General features: G+C 33.3%; 1 protein-coding gene across 3 annotated transcripts in view; it reads left to right on the top strand.

Annotated features, from left to right (window-relative positions):
• Positions 1–16,694: 16,694 nt before the first annotated feature.
• The window catches only part of LOC111052965 (venom carboxylesterase-6), a 79,463-nt gene continuing 76,811 nt past the window's right edge, over positions 16,695–19,346 (top strand). For 2 of the 3 annotated variants that reach the window (XM_039438812.1, XM_039438811.1), the window contains exons 1-2: positions 16,735–16,960; positions 18,137–18,534. The gene's annotated coding sequence lies outside the window, so the exon portion shown is untranslated. Of the gene's footprint in view, positions 16,961–18,136; positions 18,535–19,346 lie in introns of all 3 variants that reach the window. The other variant, XM_039438813.1, reaches the window with a different exon arrangement.

The following is a 19,346-nucleotide window of genomic DNA, read 5'->3' as shown; positions in this document are numbered from 1 at the left end:
CATAACGTAATTAATTCAGGAACCATATCATCAATTAATTTCCAGTTTTGAGCTTTTCCAGAAATGGAGATTGGAGAATAATCCAGAGAAATATATTAATATATTCAATCCCTGAGATAATGTAAGATTGAAAACTGAGAAAATAAATTCCACGTGTTAGCTTCTTCAGTTTTAGATTTTTTGAAAATACAAGTTTATTGATTTTGAGTTGTGAGGTTCTCCTGGAATGGGGATTTTATATAGTTTAGAGTATTTATAAACGCTTCAACATAAATCGATCCCAAACATGATAATGGTTTTAATTGCAACTATCATGACAAGAAAAACATGAAAATGATTGGAAAGTGAGCAACTGAACCAAATCTGTTCAATTATTTTGTTTATTCACAATTTGTTAATTTTATCAAGATTTGGAGAGAGGTGGTACATGCTCAGCCTAGTTTTCCTCCATGGTCATGAGCATGGTGTTTTGTACAATGGATGAAATAAAGTAATAAATAAACGATATCGATTCTTGATGAATGTTAATTTTCAATAATACGAGTGAAGTCATCATATGACTGTTGAGGAGTCCATTCATAGACATCTTGGAATTGTTACCACCAGTACCAGAAGAATTGAGATTTTGCAAAAATAATATTGGTTGTTTGAGAACAATATTTACTATCAAGGGAACCCAAAGATTGTGGATATTGAGAAACGATCCTTATTTCTTCAACAATAATACTTGTTCAGTATAAATATGTTATTCCTGCTCATTTTTTATGTCGAGATTCACTTCCAATATTTTTGTCAAAATTTATTGAGTTGGACGTTTTGATGTTATCATGAAAAAATTATTTTTCCTACAGTTACCCGAAAAAGTGCTCATTCCCACATCATTTATAGTACGCAAAATACCTTATTCCCACACCCAGTGCGGGAATGTAGATTTGAGTGCGGCAATAGTTATTTGTGCAACTAGTGCGCAAAGTGACAGTTTGCTGCACCGAAAGAAACGTTTACGCCTGAGCCGTAGGCGAGGGCGGAATGGCTTCTTGAGTGCAGCAGACGAACTTTGCTCACGTATTTCACATTAAACTTTTCCTACAGTTACCATTGAATATGAGAAGTGGTTGATTAAATGATTATAGGTAAAATGATGGCTGAAATCCATCAAATGTTTGTGTGTGTGATCCTGTTATTAATAACAACCTCAATTCATTTAAAAATTAATAATCCAATTGAAGTTGAAAATTCTCAGCCAAAATTCTCATTTTTATTCATTCAAGAATCAGAAAAAATACAGATAGAACAAAAAATTCACATTCAACATACACGCAAGCAGCTTGTTGGCTGAACCGAGCTGCAAAATGGCTGAACACAACAAGATGGCTGAACCGACAAGCGCGCGACCTAGCGGGAAGAATCGTACCTAAGTTTGTTTCATCCAGCTAAAAATTACTGAAACACGATTCAGAAATTTAGACTTTTGCTCAAATTACCGAGAAAAATGCTCAATGTAAACTGAGAAATATTTATAAAAATAACATAGAAAACAGAGAATATTTATTGTAGTATTGTTATGTTTTTTATTATTTCTATTTATATGAATATCGAACGGTAATCATTTAACCTCAAAATTCGAATTTTATAATGTATATTTGCTACTTTTCTCATTTCTTGCAGTTGAAATAATAATTATTATTGATAATTATTATCAATAGAAAAGAACTATTATTTATTATTATGAGATTTATTATGAGAATTCGTAAATGATGATTATTTAATTATGATTTAGATGAACATTATTCTTGTTTTGGATTTCTAGATTGGGATTTTATCATAAATGTAGGGTAGCCATTGAAATGATTCTCATCTAAATCTAACCACAGTCATTGTTACCAACTCAATTTTTGTTTTCGTGCACTAATCCTCCATTTAACCCACCAACTATTTTGTGTTGCCATGTTGCAAATCTGGAGTGCAGAAAAGATTTTTCCCGCACTAGAGCGGAAAAGTGAATCTTTGCGTTCTGTAATCAGTGCAGGAATCGTCACTTTTCAAGGTAACTGTAGGAAAAGTACTTTGCAACATAACAACACAAAATAGTTAACACGCTTTATGACGGTAGAGTGCGGCAAAGTAAAAGAAATGTTGGTAAACCTGAATATGTTGCTCGCTGAAAATTTTTGTAAACCAGCTGATTATTACCGCGAGATAGATATTGGATAATGAACAGTAAATAAACAAGAAGTTTTGATAGTATTCAATATCAGTATTTTATTTCTATTCAAGTTATCATGAACGATTTTTCATGTGTGAGATGCCTATATTTTTAACTGGAATACATTGGAAACATTTATTGACCAATTTCATGATCAAGGAATCAGTATTTTTATATCTCTATTTACTTTCGTGGTTAGGTTACTTGTGTCGTGTTAGTGATACTAAAGCTGTGATTGTTATATTTTCAAAACAATAATGAATCTATTAGGTTTGAAACATAAATATATACACTTCAAAAAAAGTTATTCAGTCTTCAACTCCCCGAAAAATCTCTACTTACATTTTCGTAGAACAACTATAATGAATGCCGTTGATGAATTAGAAACAGAATAGGCTACAGAATAGATGTTATTGAATACCGTAAACAAAAACACTGGATTTACAATATACTGTTTACTCAACAGTGACTTGAATGATTGAAGTTCAGCATTTCAGGTAAATGTAATGTCTATATAATATAATTTAATCACGTTTTAAATAATGCAGTATAACCTTAATTATACGTTCCATGCAGCTACTTGTTGCTTGGCCAGAAAAGCACAAAGGCCAAATTGACACGTTTACTAATGTATTTACAAGAAAAAACAAGCTGAAACTATATTTTTACACTAATTGTGTATAATATATCATTCAGACTCAAACTTGAGGATATTTGGAACTGGAATAAATAGTACACATGAAAATTTCATAGAATGGTCAGGTTAGACTCAAGTCTGTCCTGAGGGCTGATCACTAGTCTAATCCTTAATCAGTCCTGGGCATATTAGCTTATTTATTTATTTACATTAATAAAAAATTAAAACATAAGCTTACAGCTTTGATCGCATAGACAAATTAATCAATAAAACAAATTAATGGGCACCGTATAAGTATAAGCAAAGTTTTGCTGCAAAACTTTCATGTTATCGGATAGGAGAATATTAAACTGTTAGTAACGGGTGAAGTATAACGTTTGTGAGGCTCATTGATGACTCAAAAAGATATTCAGACAAGTGATATAGCCATTTCCACACTTGCTGATGACTTCTTGTAGATGAAGTATTATTATAATTGAATCTCATATAAATTTATAATATTCATTCTATTGTCATTTAGACTGAATTTGGAACTATTCTGTTGTGGAAATGGTTGCAATATTTATTATCAGCATTAAAAATACTAAAGATTTACACAAACAAACATTTTATTTGGTAAAGGACATGTTCACCATCTATTACTGACTTTTCACATTCTATGGTAACTGTAGGAAAAAATTAATGTGCAATACGTGCGCAAAGTTTCTTTGCTGCACTCAAGAAACCATAATTCCGCACTCGCCTACGGCTCGTGCGTAAACGTTTCTTTCGGTGCAGCAAAGTGGCACTTTGCGCACTAGTTGCACAAATAAGTATTTTAGTTTTCCTGAATAATTTCTCTATGCTATTCTCATATAAAGCATTATTATATCCTTCAATTTTTATAGAGAGTGTCGATACTCTCTGGTTTCTCAAGGCTTACTCAAGGTTTACTCAAGGCTTGCTTGCAGTATAAAGAGAATCTCGCTTTAGGTAGTGGAAATCAAAATATTTCATCCCCGAAATTCACAAGCTGACGTTTAGCCAAACTGTGAAGTATGAACACAGCCTGAAAGATGAAGAAACCTTAAAGGGTTTGAAAGGTGAAAGGGTAGGTTAGGGTTTTTGCTTTTAAATGGCAAAATGCTTGTATTATTCAAATACTTTGATAATTTGTAAAGCAGAAATAGGAATCTTGCATGTTGTGTTCCATAGTTTGTCTATACGTCACCGTATGATTTTCGGGAATGCGATATTTTGCCTATAGGTAGTAGCTATCTGATTTCTGCATTATCATTTCCCTAGTTATCTCTGAATAGCTTTCAAATGTGGAAATAATCTTTCAATTATTATGGGAATCAGCGTTGATTGTGATATGGCCATGATATGGCAATATTACTTGAATAAGGATTTTGCTTTACGCTGTGAACAAGAGAACAATCAACGATGCATATTATACATCCATCAATTTTTTTGCTGACGTTTTTCTAAAGAATTTCAGTTTATAGTGATAATTTATTGGCTTCCACAATCATCACATAGCAGTTCCACTTCATTGCCTCATACAAAACCTGTATAAGGTTTCTAAAAATGTATTCTCTCAAACAATACTTGTACATCCTTTGTGAAGATCAATTCTTCTTGAAAGTTATTCCACTTTGCTTTGTTATGTACTTGAAATGATGATGTAACCAAGGGAGTAAGCTACTCATTCCAAATAATAGTGAATGTTTTTGTGATTTTTCTGGCTTCAAATTTATCAAGTTTTTTAATATTTTTCAATTTATTAATGCATTTTCAAGTGTAATAATAATTTGTTTCATCTTTCTGATCAACCGAGATACAAATTTTTTAGTATAATGTATATTTGGACTGTAAATTTTTGTGATCTTTATAAAAGTGTTTTCATAACCTCATTTGAACTATTTTTATCAAAATTAGGGAGAGGAACAGTTTTGGGTTTATCCTGTTGATCCTCTCCCAATCATTAATTTGATTTTGTGATCAAGGAATGTAATAAATGTAATGTAATGTAATAATAATAACTTGAATGAAACCACATATATCTAACTCTGTTTAGTTTGCGATAAAGCCTTCAAACGTTTTAATAGATTCAAAGAATCGATCTTATAGCACTTTTGCTTTTTAGATTCTAACTTATGATGTTCGATAGAGAGATACTACTTTTTCCCGAGTCAAAAAATTACTCAGATTTGCTCCTGGCTTCGCATAGTCGAAGCATTTTCGAATAATACCGGTATCGATGGTTCACAAGTCTCAGTTGAAAAAACGTTCAATAAAGGAGAATTTAGAGTAGCAGGAGGAAGAAAAAGCAGAAGAGGAGGAAGATGAAGAAGAAGAAAAAGAAAAAGGAAAAGAAGAAGAAGAAGAAGAAGAAGAAGAGAAGAAGAAGAAGAAGAAGAAGAAGAAGAAGAAGAAGAAGAAGAAGAAGAAGAAGAAGAAGAAGAAGAAGAAGAAGAAGAAGAAGAAGAAGAAGAAGAAGAAGACGGGAGAGGAAGAAGATGAAGAAGAAGAAGACGGGTGAAGAAGCAAAGAAAGAACAGGAAAATGAAGAAGTGGAGTAAGGAGGAGATGGACTGTTACTACTGTATTGGAAACACCTCAGACTCCATACAAAACTTTTCATACAGATTAAAATGTACATTGGAACCATTAAACATGAGATTTATTCTGAAACATCTCATATCATCCATAGAATACTTTTAATACCGAGGACAATGTACTTCACATTTTACACCAGTTCTGTATGTTAGACATGGTGCTGATTATCGCGAGCGAGCATTAGAGACGTAAATTGTGGGAACAAAGACGTTCTGCGATGAGCCCGACTAAACACGCCGTTGAATAGGACGTATTTTACGTTGTAATACGTCGAAAGATTGGTGAGGAGCGTATTTTAGGTGGCTGAATGGATTTGTTGAGGCGTGAAGTCGTCGCATTTCTGTGTTCTTTCGGGAAATATTCGCAGGAAGCGATAGATTTGTGAGAATTATCACCAACTGACGCATCAGATAGGAAACATGTATGTTCATGAGGGGTGAATTTCAACATTCTTTTTTTGTCTTCTTCTCTTCCGCTTTCTTCCACCTTCGTTCCTCTTTCATCTCCACTTTGTCCGTCCATAGTTTATGTTTTTTCCTACAGTTACGTTGAAAAGTGGCCATTGCTGCACTGATTACAGAACGCAAAGAATCACTTTTCCGCTCTAGTGCGGGAAAAATTTTTCTGCACTCCAGATTTGCAACATGGCAACGCAAAATACTTAGTAGGTTATATGGAGCAACAGTGCAGCAAAATCAAAATGAAGTTGGTAACAGTGACTGCTGTGGCTGCTATAGTGAGCAGAGGTGCAACCAAGCACAACGCGCTAATTACTATTCATTATATATTATAACCAAGGACAACGAGGACTTTGGGATTTTAGGATTAAGGTTTTTTATCAATAATAAAATTACATAGAAAAACATTTGATGCATTTCAGGCAATTTTACCCATAATTACCCACTTTTCATATTCAATGGTAACTGTAGGAAAAAACTTAATGTGAAATACGTGCGCAAAGTTCCTCTGCTGCACTCAAGAAACCATTCCGCCCGAGCCGTCGTTTCTTTCGGTGCAGCAAACTGTCACTTTGCGCACTAGTTGCACAAATAACTATAGTGGTTTCTTCTTTCTCTTTTCTCCACTTCTTCGTTTTTTTTCTACACAGTATTTTTTAGTGAAGTTTGTATTCTAATTTATCTGACTAATGCACTCCTGCAATCCTTCTCCAATCTTCACCATTCCCTTCATATTGATAATTTTTTCATTGACTCCTCTCCATTCTACATCATGATTTTATTCAACTTATCTTACTACACCCCCCTCTTCAACATCTGATTCACTTTCTTCTTATCCTCTCTTCCTTCTTCATATTTTACTTCCTACTCCACATACACGGTCTTTTTTCCAGTTTCCATTCCCTCAACTGTCATCATGTTCTTCGCTAGAGTATGTTTTTCTTCTTCCAGTCCTTCCTTTTATCCATTGAGCACTTCTTTTCCTCTTTCATAACAGCCCTTCTTCCTCTATTTATATTTTATCCAACTTCTATTCTATTTTTTCTATCAAATCCATCTTCTGTTTTGTTCTGTACTACTTCTGCTTCTTCTTTCTTTTCTTTCTCTCCATCTTCTTCACCTTTTTTTCTATTTTTCTCCTTCTCATGTTTTTGATTCTTTTCATCTTCTTCATCGTCTTCATCTTCTTCATCGTCTTCATCTTCTTCATCTTCTTCATCTTCTCCATTTTCTTTATCTTCTTCATCTTCTTCATCGTCTTCATCTTCTTCATCTTCTTCATCCTCTCCATTTTTTTATCTTCTCCATCTTCTTAAACGTCTTCATCTCCTTCATATTCTTTATCTTTTCCAACTTTTTCATCGTCTTCTTCTTCTCCCCTTTTTTCTTCTTCTTCTTTACATCTTCCATTTCCTCATCCAATTTTCATTCTTCCTTCATCTGGATTATTAATTCCTTTTCTCCATTCGTCCAACACCTTTCCACACTTCTACACTATACACCATTACATTATTCTGAAACTTCACATTCCCGTTCTTCGTTACTCTCCCCCTCTCTAATCACCTCCATCGTCCTTTTGCCCTCTTTTTCCTACTTCTCACTCATATTTCCACTCACATACTCGCTCTTTCTCTTTTCAGTGCCCGTTCTCAGCACAGAACTCACGGTATGCTGATTCGGTTATATATTCGCATGAGCATGTTCGCTCAGAGTCATTCACGCGTAAACAGGACCGATAAAAACTCATGCTGTAATACAGTGGAAAAGGGGAAGAATTTCTTTATTCTTCTTGTTATCTTCCTCCTAGCTCTCCTTCTTTTTCTTCTTCTACTTCTTCTTTTTTCTTTATCTTCTTCTTCTTCTTTTTTTTCTCCCTTTTTCTTCTTCTTCTTGTGGTGTTTGTTCTACTTTGATTGCAATGAGATGTCGTGAATGTTGATAATTTCAATATAGTTTTCCTCTTTCACTAATTTTTCAGAGTTTTGTTCCTCAAGAATATTATTATCGGCAGTTCTTCTACTTCTTCTTTTTTCCTTTTTCTTCCATTTTCTACTTCTTCTTGATTTTTTCTTAGCTTGATTGTAATGAGGTGTCTTGAATGTTGATAATTTCAATATAGTTTTCCTCTTTCACTAGTTTTCAAGATGTTGAAATTGAAATTTATTCATAACACTGACAATTTACAAACAAAAGTAAATGAACTTAACAGTATCAAACTTAACAGTACAAATCAGTAGAATAATTTTCAAAAAATAGAAAACTAAAATACATAATAGAATATCATCTTCTAATTCTATTTATATGAATGAAAATAATTGAAAACTAACAAAAACATTAAGTAGCGTCAGAGTTATGATTAAGGTACTTCATAAGCTATTAGCTGAGTTGAAGTTACCTACTCTGAAAATTAAACTATTTGACCTTTGCAAGAGACAGAAGCCTCGAAAAAAAAAATTAACAGAAAATCTTTGTCTATTCACAGAGAATGAATTGAAAGGAGTGAACATTACAGGAGTTATTTATAGAAACCAAAAAGTATAATACAATCCTAGGAAAATAAATAAAGAAGAATTTGAGGACATATACATTTATATATTAATATATGAACTAAAGTCATAATATATTAATGAAGAAAAATAAAAATCCTGAGACAGAAAAATTGTTAGAACCCTGGGAAGCAATAGTAGAAGTTCTCAAAAAAATGTAAAAAAAGAATTGACGTGAAAAAGAACTCCTCAATCTCATCAAAATCAAAATTGAATAAAAAGTGTTTCAATTTCTTCAAAAATGTTATCAGTGAGCCCGTGGATGTAATATGTAGAGGTAACTTATTAAAGGAATTTGGAGCACTGTAATCGTAAAACCGTTTGAAGGCTTCACATGTAGGGTTTGCAAGAACAACCAAATTTCTGTCTCTCAGTCTGTTTGCGAAAACTAAGGCATTCCCTGTAATCTGACCACTTCTTAAAAAGAATATTCTCAAGACCCTGAAAATATATAAATGCCTTAAAGGCAATATATCCAAGGCCTGGAAGTAGGGAAATGAATGAGCTCTCCTATGTAATGATGTCATCATTCTAATCAATCTTTTTTGTGCGAGTCATCATTGCAAGTATAGAGTTTAAATTTGTTTTATATGCACTCCCCCCCAACAGCTCAGCCCATATTGCAGCTTGCTATTTGCAATAGTGAAATAAATAGATCTCAGAATTTTTCTAGGGCAAATGAATTTCAATAAATAAAATTTACGAAGCATCATATTCATGTGCTTCTTGAGTGATTGGATGTGAACCATCCAATTGCAGTTCTCATCAAGCTGTAAACCAAGATATTCGATATTTTCACTTGATCTATCTTTACACAAGATGTACAGAATTCATTATGATTAGATAGGCAGACACCACACTTGAATAGTACGGGAACCTGCAGGATGGGCTTTGATCTCAAAGAGAAACGAACAAATTTGTTTTTAGTACTCAGAGCCAACCTATGCACTGAGAACCAAATTTTTATCCAATCTAAGTCACTTTGCATCTTAGAAGTTGCCGTATCAATTTCTTTTTCACAATATAGCAGAGCCGTATCATCCGCAAAACAAGTGACTGTTCCACTCAGATTACTTGCGCATGATTTATTTATATATACACCAGGAATAAAATTGGTCCCAATACCGAGCCCTGGGGTACCCCACATGGGATGGTCAAATAAGAGCTCAGAACATTCTCAACCCGAACACACTGGCTTCTGCCCACCAAGAAACTTTTGAACCAATTTAAAGCAATGCCTCTTATTCCAGCCGCCCTCAATCTATGCAAAAGAATGTTATGGTCCACAGAGTCAAAAGCTTTAGTTATATCAATGAACAGGCCCAAGACATTTAAGTTTTTGTTTAGCCCATTGAAAATTCCTGAACAGAAAGATAACAATGCATCCTCTGTACATTTCTTCTCAATAAAGCCATATTGGTTCTCACTCAGAAAATTATTTAAATTGAAGAATTTTTGAATTCTTGCTTTAACTATTTTTTCTATAATTTTTGAGAACACAGATAATAGTGAAATAGGCCTATAATTATTCAAATCCATGCAATCACCTTTTTTAAATAATGGGATGACTACCGCCCTCTTCAAGCATGCGGGAAATTCACCACTTTCAAAACTTAGATTGATCAAATGAGCTAGCACTGGACTTATAAATTCACTTTAACGATAAACGCTGATATACCATCAATTCCAGTTGCTTTATTTTGATTCAATTGAGAAATTATTCGTTTTACCTCATCTACACAAGTTGGGAAAAAGAAAATAGAGTTTTGCACAGAAAGTGGAGGAAACATTTTATTAAAATCAGAAGGGTTCATATTGCTAGAGTCATCGATTTGATCGATAAGCTTTTCTACAATTGTGACGAAAAATGTATTAAACTCCTCAGCCACTTCAAGCGGTTGCTGAACAGTCAAATGCGGATTGTCAAATGTCCTAATTGAATCAAAGGCATTTTTCTTATTATTCGCTGTACCCAAAACTTTATTAATTTTGTATCCCATTGTTTTCGTGGGTTATTTTTATTCATATCGAATAAATTATGGTAGTATTGGTTCTTCCTATTTGCCATATCCTGTTTCAATTTAAATGCAAAAATATCAAATTCTCTTTTCAATCTAAAATTTAGTGGATTTTTCTTTACTTTTTTATACAACCGATTTCTATGATGCTGTCTCTTACATAGCTCAACCGTCATCCAGGGTTTCAAAATCTTGACATTTTTTATTTTATTTAATTTACTACTTTCAATGGAGGCTTTATTTACTATTTCGTGAAAAGTTTTTAAAGATATATCAAATCCATCAGACACATTCATTGTATTGAAAACTTCAGTCCAAACTGCATTTTTCAACAGATTAGAAAGCAAAGTCCTATCAATAGTTTTAGTTTTCTGATTTGTATAATAAAACGGTTTGACATTTGATAGAGAATAACTTGAATCCAAAAGGCAGATAGTTGCATCATGATCACTACGACCAGAAGATAATACATGGGCCTCAGATAATATATTGTCTCTTGACCTGAGATACATATGATCTATACATCGATTACCACGTGTAGGAGAATTTAATAGTTGCGTGAAACCGTGGCTACTCATTAAAGTCTGGTATTCGTCTACAATTCGCGAAGATTCAAGTAAGCATAAATTTATATCGCCTATTAGCATTAAATTTCTATCATTGAATGAAGGTAAAATATCGTTAAGCTGCTCAATAAAAGTTGACACAGATACTGAATGAAGACGATAAACAGCGATAACAGAGAATTTGCGACCAGAGGCGAAATCAAGAGAAACCTTGATTGCATCGGCTGCTATCATATCTAACGGTATTGAAGTAACCGAATACCTTTTCGAAACAAACACTAATACACAACCTCATCTGTACGTATTATTGCATTTCGTAAACTGATTGTAACTGTCCAATTGATAGGAATCCGCTTCAAAATCCGATATCCAAATCTCTGATAAAACAATGACAGCTGGTTTAGTTATTAAAGAGTGTAAGTAAATGGAAAATCGATCAAAGTTTTCACGTAAACTTCTAATATGTTGATGGAAAATGCTAATTTTGTTCGGAACCTCCAACAGATCATTAAACTCTACAAAAGAATCATCACTCATCGATTATAATAACATTTGAAGTAATACATAATATGATCAAGCAGTAATTCAAAAATAAAGTAAATGTTCAAAATGTTCATCAAAAAGTTCTCGACACAATAAGAAAAAAAATCTGAAATAAAAATATCGGAAATCGTAAATAAAAAACAGAAACGAAAAACATACCAGGAAACAAAAGAAATGAAACAAGAAATAAAGCTGTTATCAGTTCCTTTATAAGTCGGTCTCAAAGGGAATTTCGAGTGTCCATAGATGCTATTCTTTTCACCTGTGATCCCTGCTTCTTTCTTATAAGGATGTGACCATTCTGCACCCAGAGATATGCGTATCCTTTATCCTTCATCTGTCGCGCCGCTGTGGTAAGCTTCTTGTTACCTGGACTCAAACACTCGTTTATATAAACAAGCTGTTCTGGAACCTTGAGACCCAAGTGACGAGTAGAGAAATTTCTTTTCACTTTTCTCTTGTGAATTAAGTTCATTTTATCCTCTCTCCTAACAAATTTCACTATGATACCAGCCGGACGATTACTGCCTTGCATCTTTTTCAGGCGATGACAGACATCAATGTTCTCTCGTTTTATATATAAATCTAGAGCAGTACACACACTTCTCACAACTTCATAGGTGTCTTCTTCGGTCGTTTCAGGAACACCAAAAATTTCAACAGTGTTCATTCGCGTATACTGTTCGACGTGATCAACCCTATCCTCTAAATCCTTGACCTTGTTTTTTAAATTCACATTTTCCTGCGTAAGACTTTCAATAACCTTCAAATACTCAGCAAGTTTACTCGATTGTTCCACTATCAATTTATTTTGGTCCTCAATTTTATTATGAGCGAACTCGAAAGATTTGTTGAACTGTTCTTCCATCCTCTTACGATCTTCTCGAGCCTCCTCCAGCATAAAAATGACGTGGGAGTGGTTAGCTTTGCCATCCTCGGCCGCCGATACTGCTGCCATGCTTTTCCTCCTAGACTCCGAGCATGTTGGGCAACGCCAAATTTGTTTTTGGGCTGATACATACTCGATATCCGCTTTGGACATATTTACACAGTTTCCATGACACGGTTTATTACAATCACTGCAAATAATTTTAGCATTACGTGTTGATACTGAATTTTTACAAACAGTGCACTCAGACATACTGTTAACTTGGGAAAGCAAACTGAACGGGGGAAAATGTTCACGTATTTCACAGAAGGATGTTTTGTCGAAAAAAGTCACGTATTTCACTGAATTTACACCGGATTTCACTGAAAGATGTTTTGTCGCAGCGAGTCACCAGAAATAAACACTCCGATTGATTTGAACACAAAGTGACAAAGTTCAACTATTGATAAGGGAGCAACTGTCTCTACCGACCAACTCTTGCAACGTCTCAATCATCACTGATTGAATGTTTGTCCCTCATGAATATTATTCTCAGCTGTTGATGGAAATAAGGAGGGGATGAAGCTCAGAAAAAAATGAGACAAAATAGAAGGTAACTTAGGAGAATGAGACCAAGAGAACGTGGACGGTAGTTAGAATACTATGGTATTTTTCTCTATACTATAGAATAATAGTTCACTTATTCACGTACAATGCATCAGTGCATGAAAATAAAGAAAAATCAAATCAAGATTCTTCTTTATTCCACAACACGATAAGTACAAAAATGATAAATAATATAAAATAGTTTATTTTTATTATTTATCATTCAATTTTATAATGTTAACATTATTAATTATACTTCGATTATCTGATCACACTACCGGATACGTGATCAGTATAATTTCCAAAATACTATTAAATTCTACTTTTATAATTTTTGTAATTTGAGAAGGAGAAAAATTCATTTATTCATTTAAAATACAAATAATGAAGTAGTTGAATAAGGGTTTCATATTATAGATTACGGAATGAGCCTTCATGGGCACTGTAGCCTGTGCGAAGACTCGAGTTGGGATTTCAAGTAAGGTAGGTAATGAATCTTTATTTAGGGGAAGAGACGCCACTATAGTAGTTTCCATAGTAGTTTGGTGTGATTCAAGTCATTCCGTTTCACCTCATAATGATGAAAGCCTATCAATATTGTTGTTCCTTGTCGAAAATATCTCAAAAATATCATTCTCATCAAGAAAATACATATTATTCCAATGATTTAGTGAAAAGAAATGCTCATGATTGTGATCGATCAAAAAATATTCTGATAGCTCGTTATATCTCAAAAGAGGCTTGGAGCTGTAAGGAGTTGGGAAAAGTTATATGCTTTGTCTAATGAGAGGCAAGGATAGCAATCCAATTCGAATAAGGTGCTCACCTCTTCACATGAGTCTCAGTTCAGTAGACTTGCTCCATCAACTTGCAGTTATGAGATGTAAAGCAACTCCTTGGTGGTTCGTAAGCCATCTAAAACTGTACAGGTTCACTCACCTCTCATTATTACCATCACAAACGCACAAGCCTGAAACGTATGTGAGCATCAAACTCAGCAAAAAAAAACAACCACTCCAGCAACTACAAATGATGATCATCTCACTTCAAGGATTATTAGGATTATTAATCAACTTGTTCCGGTATTCATCTCTTTCTCGGCCTTCTTATGAATCTTTTCCAGTAGATCTATAGTTTTGAAAATCATGTGACATTCCATTGAAATGGACTGCACCAGTTGCAACTATTGTGTAGAATTGTTTAATGCAGAAGAGTAATAATTGTTTTGTGTGTTTTTATAAATTGAAATTGGAAAAATTGAATTGAAAAATTGATAAATCCTATCTTATATCTGTATTATTTCTGATTCTGATTCTGATTCCAGTGCAGCCAAATGCACTTCTTAGAAAACGTATTTCTGCAGCTTGAATGAACATTGGAATCCAAATTGAGATTACATGTTTATCACAATTATGTTAATTCATGTTATTTATGTTAATTCTCGTCAGAAGCCCACAGCTTTCAAGGTCACACGCTCCCTCCGATAACCCATCATCCCTAGCATGCAAACAGCTACCCTCATGACCACTTAGTTCATTAAATTGTTTATTGCTCAAAATGGCTGCCGCGGTAAACAGAACCGACAATTAGCAGCAACCATTTATTTGTCAATTTCCTCGCCCACATTCAATTGTTGAGGGTAATTAGCCCATATTTACTTGCGTGCAAGTACTATTTATTCAACAGATCAGCTTTGTAAGTACTATTTACCGTACTTACTTGATTTTGCAATGATGGCCGAATTGTAGGGGAGGATTGTAGGGGACATTGACTGGAAGAGAAAATGATGTTTGAGAGAAAATTAAGTGGAAAGTGGAGAATGAAGGTGGAGGATAACGCTAAATTACCATATAGCAGATCGGTGTACGAGTCCAGTAGAGTAAAAATATTATCCAAATGAGTTTTAATGGGGACTATTCCTACTCAGCACGACCAAGCTAGTCCAATTATCCATGGAAATGACATTTTTGCACGTTCATATATTATTTGAATATATTTTATCACAAAATAACTAATCAAGCTATTCTCTGACCATATTTACCAAGGAAATGATATCTTTTCTCATAATAAAAAAAAATAATAATAATATTATTATTATTATTATCTTTTCTCATGATCCCAATAATTCATTTGTACAAAAGCTGAGATTTAATTATATACTGGTAGTTCATTGTATTTATTGATAGCTCACAAACGATTTGGAAACGGTGCGGACTTAATGAAGGATAAGGCTCTCTGATTTGTTTAATGACAGTCAAGGATAGTGAACCAATGTTTATCAGGTGCTGTCTTAACACTATAGAGGTCGAAGAAGAATATTAAAAAGTATAAGAGTGAAGAAAACCATAATAATTATTAATCAGTTTTCGGTAATCAATAGACGACCTCAGATGCATCTGACAAATAAACTTGATGTTATAGAATAGAGAGGAGTAGTCTGATGTGGAAAGAGGAAGAGAGAAAAGGAGCAGCCAGAGGAAGAATAAGAGGGCAAAAAATAATGGAAGAAGTGAGAGAAAAAACTTTTGACGAGAATTTGAATTGTATCCAACAGATAGAAAAGTGGAGAAGAATATGAAGAGATGAAGAAGTTGATGTAGAAGAGAACAGTTATTTAACAATTATTTATTTGAAATGTGTGCCCACCCACTGTATCTCTTTCTCCTTTCACTTTCACTAGACAGCTGGGCCAATGACCCAATTGGCAGCACATACAATGTTTTTGGTGAACTGGGTCAATTACTTTGCAGCAGTTCAGACTAAACAGTCTCGAATTTATAGTATTTTTTCTTCGTTCTTGATTTCTCGTTCGAGATGTAGCCTATAATATCTTCATCATAACAAAAATTCTTCACTGAAAATGGAATGATGGAATCTTCTATTGGTCTAGTAATCACTTAATGTCAATAATATCTCCAAATAATGAGGAGTCCTTGAGATGATTTTGATACCGATTTTGATATTTACTCTCTTCTTCTTTTTCTCCTTCTTTTTCTTCTTCTTCTTTTTCTTCTTCCTCTTCTTCTTCTTCTTCTTCTTCCACTATTTCATGTGTGGACACAATTCACATTTCATATATTCCATATCTTCACACTGTTCAGTAGTAGTTGAAATAGTTCAATGTTCAATTCAGTAAAGTATATTGTGATTACTGGTAGTAATTGTAAATGTATTGTATATGGTAGTTGTATAAAATAAAAAATAGTTCAGAATTATAATAGTAGTTCAATTTTCCATAATAGTTCTTAATTTGATTTTATTTGAAAAAATGGTATAGCTCTTCATTATTTTACACTATTCTGTAAAAACGGTTTGTTCCTTGAATAGCTAAATGTCTAGTAATTTATTATAAACCCGAATTCAAGCCAGAATCCAAGAATATATTGTCAACTATAAAAAACCTATTTATCCTCTCAGTCTCCTTGTGTGTTCCCTCCTTTTTTTGCTATTTTTTCTCTCATTCTCACTCCTTATCAACTCTTCCGCATTTACTTCTTCTTTGTTCGTCTCCCTATTTTATACTTCTCTCCTTTCTCTCTCACACTATCTTTCCTTCATCCTCTCAGCCTCTCTTCTGCCTTCCCATTCTAACTCGAATTCCCCTTCCATTCTGTTTCTTCATCTCCCAGAGCAACGATTGCATTACGTAACATGGAATTGGCCACTGAGATAATACTGTGTGTAACCAGTTTCTAACTAACGTGTGTTACAGTGCGGTTGTTTCAGTGAGCTAGTTATTTCTTTTACTCTCTTTACTTCTATATCTTTTTTTCTCTTTTTACTCTGTTCTTCTATCTCTTTCTACACTCATTACTCTCACACTCTTCTCATCCGCTTTTTTACTTTTATAATCACATCCTCCAATTATTCTAGTCTTTGGTATTTCTTCTAAGTTCTCATCAACTATTTTGGTATGTGTTCATTTTAGTTTTTCATTTTCTATATCTTCTCTGTCACATGTCTCAGTTTTTTTTTTCATTTTCTATTCTCTTCACTTATATAACCATAATAAAGACAGTTTTGTGGTCTATAGTAATGGGTAGACATTGAAGTAGATTGGTAGAGGTTAACGACCTATAAGTTTTTATTAGTCATGCTGTTGTAGTTTAAATCTAAATTTCCAATAACTCAGCATAGCCATATATCTATAACATAACAACTCATCAAAACTCATTCATTTACAGTATCTATTTATTCATGAACAATACAAATGCAATCAAACGCAATGTTTATTTTGGACTTAAATTTTATGAAAATTGTACACGTGAAATTCTAACCTTATCTTAGACTTTGTCACCTATAGATTTGGAAGATAAATAGCACAAGGACTACCTTATTATCTTTTCTACCAATGTTATTACATCAGTGTCATTTGCATTGTGAATAAATAAGTTCATAGAAATAAATAAATAAATTTGGATTAAAACGATAGTTTCAGTTATCAGCCCAAAACTGCTTCAAACCCCAATTGAGAATAAACATTCTAGAGGCGGAGTTCAGTATTTCGATTTTTCAGAGTAGATAAACCTCTTAACACAAAGTCAAACAAAAATGTTATCACAATCGTGAAACATATTGAAAATCCACTTTTGAAACCATGATGTAAATCATCAATTATTTTTAAAAGAACCAATTATATATATTTTTTTTTGTAAAAGGAACAGTTTCCACTATACCTGTTCTTCTTGTCCAATCATTCTAACTTATGTTGCACTTGAAAAATAATGGATGGATTTAATTTTTATTTGTTCACTTTGCTCTCATTCTCTTCTCAAATCTTTCCTCATTCATTCTTAGTTTGGTAACACTCTATTGAGCTGAAGCTCATCCAATTATTCTATAGCTTCCGGTTTCTACCATTGTTTTCACTTTTTCTTCAGATGGAACTGATTTAACTTTTACTTGAACGTTAATTATTGCCAAATTCACTTCAATTCATCCTCATTACTGTCAAATTATTATCATAAGTTCCATATTGTTACTTTTCTTACTCCCATATCCACATCCACATCCTTTAATTATTTTCGTCCTCGTTATCAGTTCTCATATTCCTGTTTGGGTCGAGGTTAATCCTATTATAATTTCAGAACAAGTCCTGATATCACGGATAATACCTGATTGTGATGTTGAACGCGCTATCATTCGAAGCTCCTTCCAGTGCAGACTGATGAGCTACTCCATATTACAGATGCTCTATAGCTCACTTTTCAACTAGCTCAGTAATTGATAAGTGAACGTCCTTGATAATGAACTTCAATTCATGACCTTGGAGAAGACTCGTGTAATTTTGTGAAAAAACTTGTAAATTACACGTGTGTTCACACAGACTCGTTGAATAATCAACAGTGCTGACGGAATCAAGAGATATTGTGCTTTTGTGTTGTGAGAAAGTCAGATAGAAGTGAAGATTGGAAGGAGACTATCGCAGGATCGGAGTTGAGCAGCAGGAGCAAGTTCTTCTTAGGAGAACTTGAGTTCTATTGAGGTAAGCTCATCCGAATCATTTGTCTATTTTTTTGAGTGATATGAAAATAATTGATAGATTGAATTGTTGATTAATCGATTGAAAATAATTGAAATCAATAAATGATTGAATTGAATTGCATGATTTATTGATTGCCTCGATAAAGGATGGGATTACAGATTTTTGTATTGGCCAGTGTCTTTGAGCTTCCCTACAGCAATAGAAATCGATTCTTATTTTCTAGTAAACTACAGTATCTACTTCTATACTCTGAAAAAAATATCATAATTGTGTTATTTCATGTTTTATTTGAATTGAATATTATGAATTCAATTCCGCATTACATGAACATTGCAGGTCGAATCAATTATGAATTCTATTCTATCAAACTGTTTTTTTTCGAATAACAATGAATTTTTGTTATTGTTCCAGTACTATTATATGATCGTTAATCTGTATTCGAATTGTTCCAAGCAATTTCTATTTTTCAAATTAAAATATTTTTTATAACATTTTTATTCTAATATAATGATCTTATGAAGAGTATTATATTCAATAATTATTATTAAACGAAAATCCAAACGAGTATTATTTAAAGTATCCTATTCAAATGAAACAAGTAAATTCTCTAGTAGAAATGAAATTGATTCCACTGATTATTTGGAATTCTATTCAATTGAATGTGGAAGTCTTCAACTGATTATAACTATTGAAGATTATAATATCACTTCCACCATCCTTCGCCATCAAGCCATCAACCAATTTTCATATAAATTAGAAAATGACACACAGCTATCTCAAACTATAATTAGTGCTCACAAAAATCTTCAATT

This window comes from Nilaparvata lugens, chromosome 12 (assembly GCF_014356525.2).
Source record: "Nilaparvata lugens isolate BPH chromosome 12, ASM1435652v1, whole genome shotgun sequence".
Taxonomy (NCBI): domain Eukaryota; kingdom Metazoa; phylum Arthropoda; class Insecta; order Hemiptera; family Delphacidae; genus Nilaparvata; species Nilaparvata lugens.
This window is presented reverse-complemented; position numbering and strand designations above follow the sequence as displayed.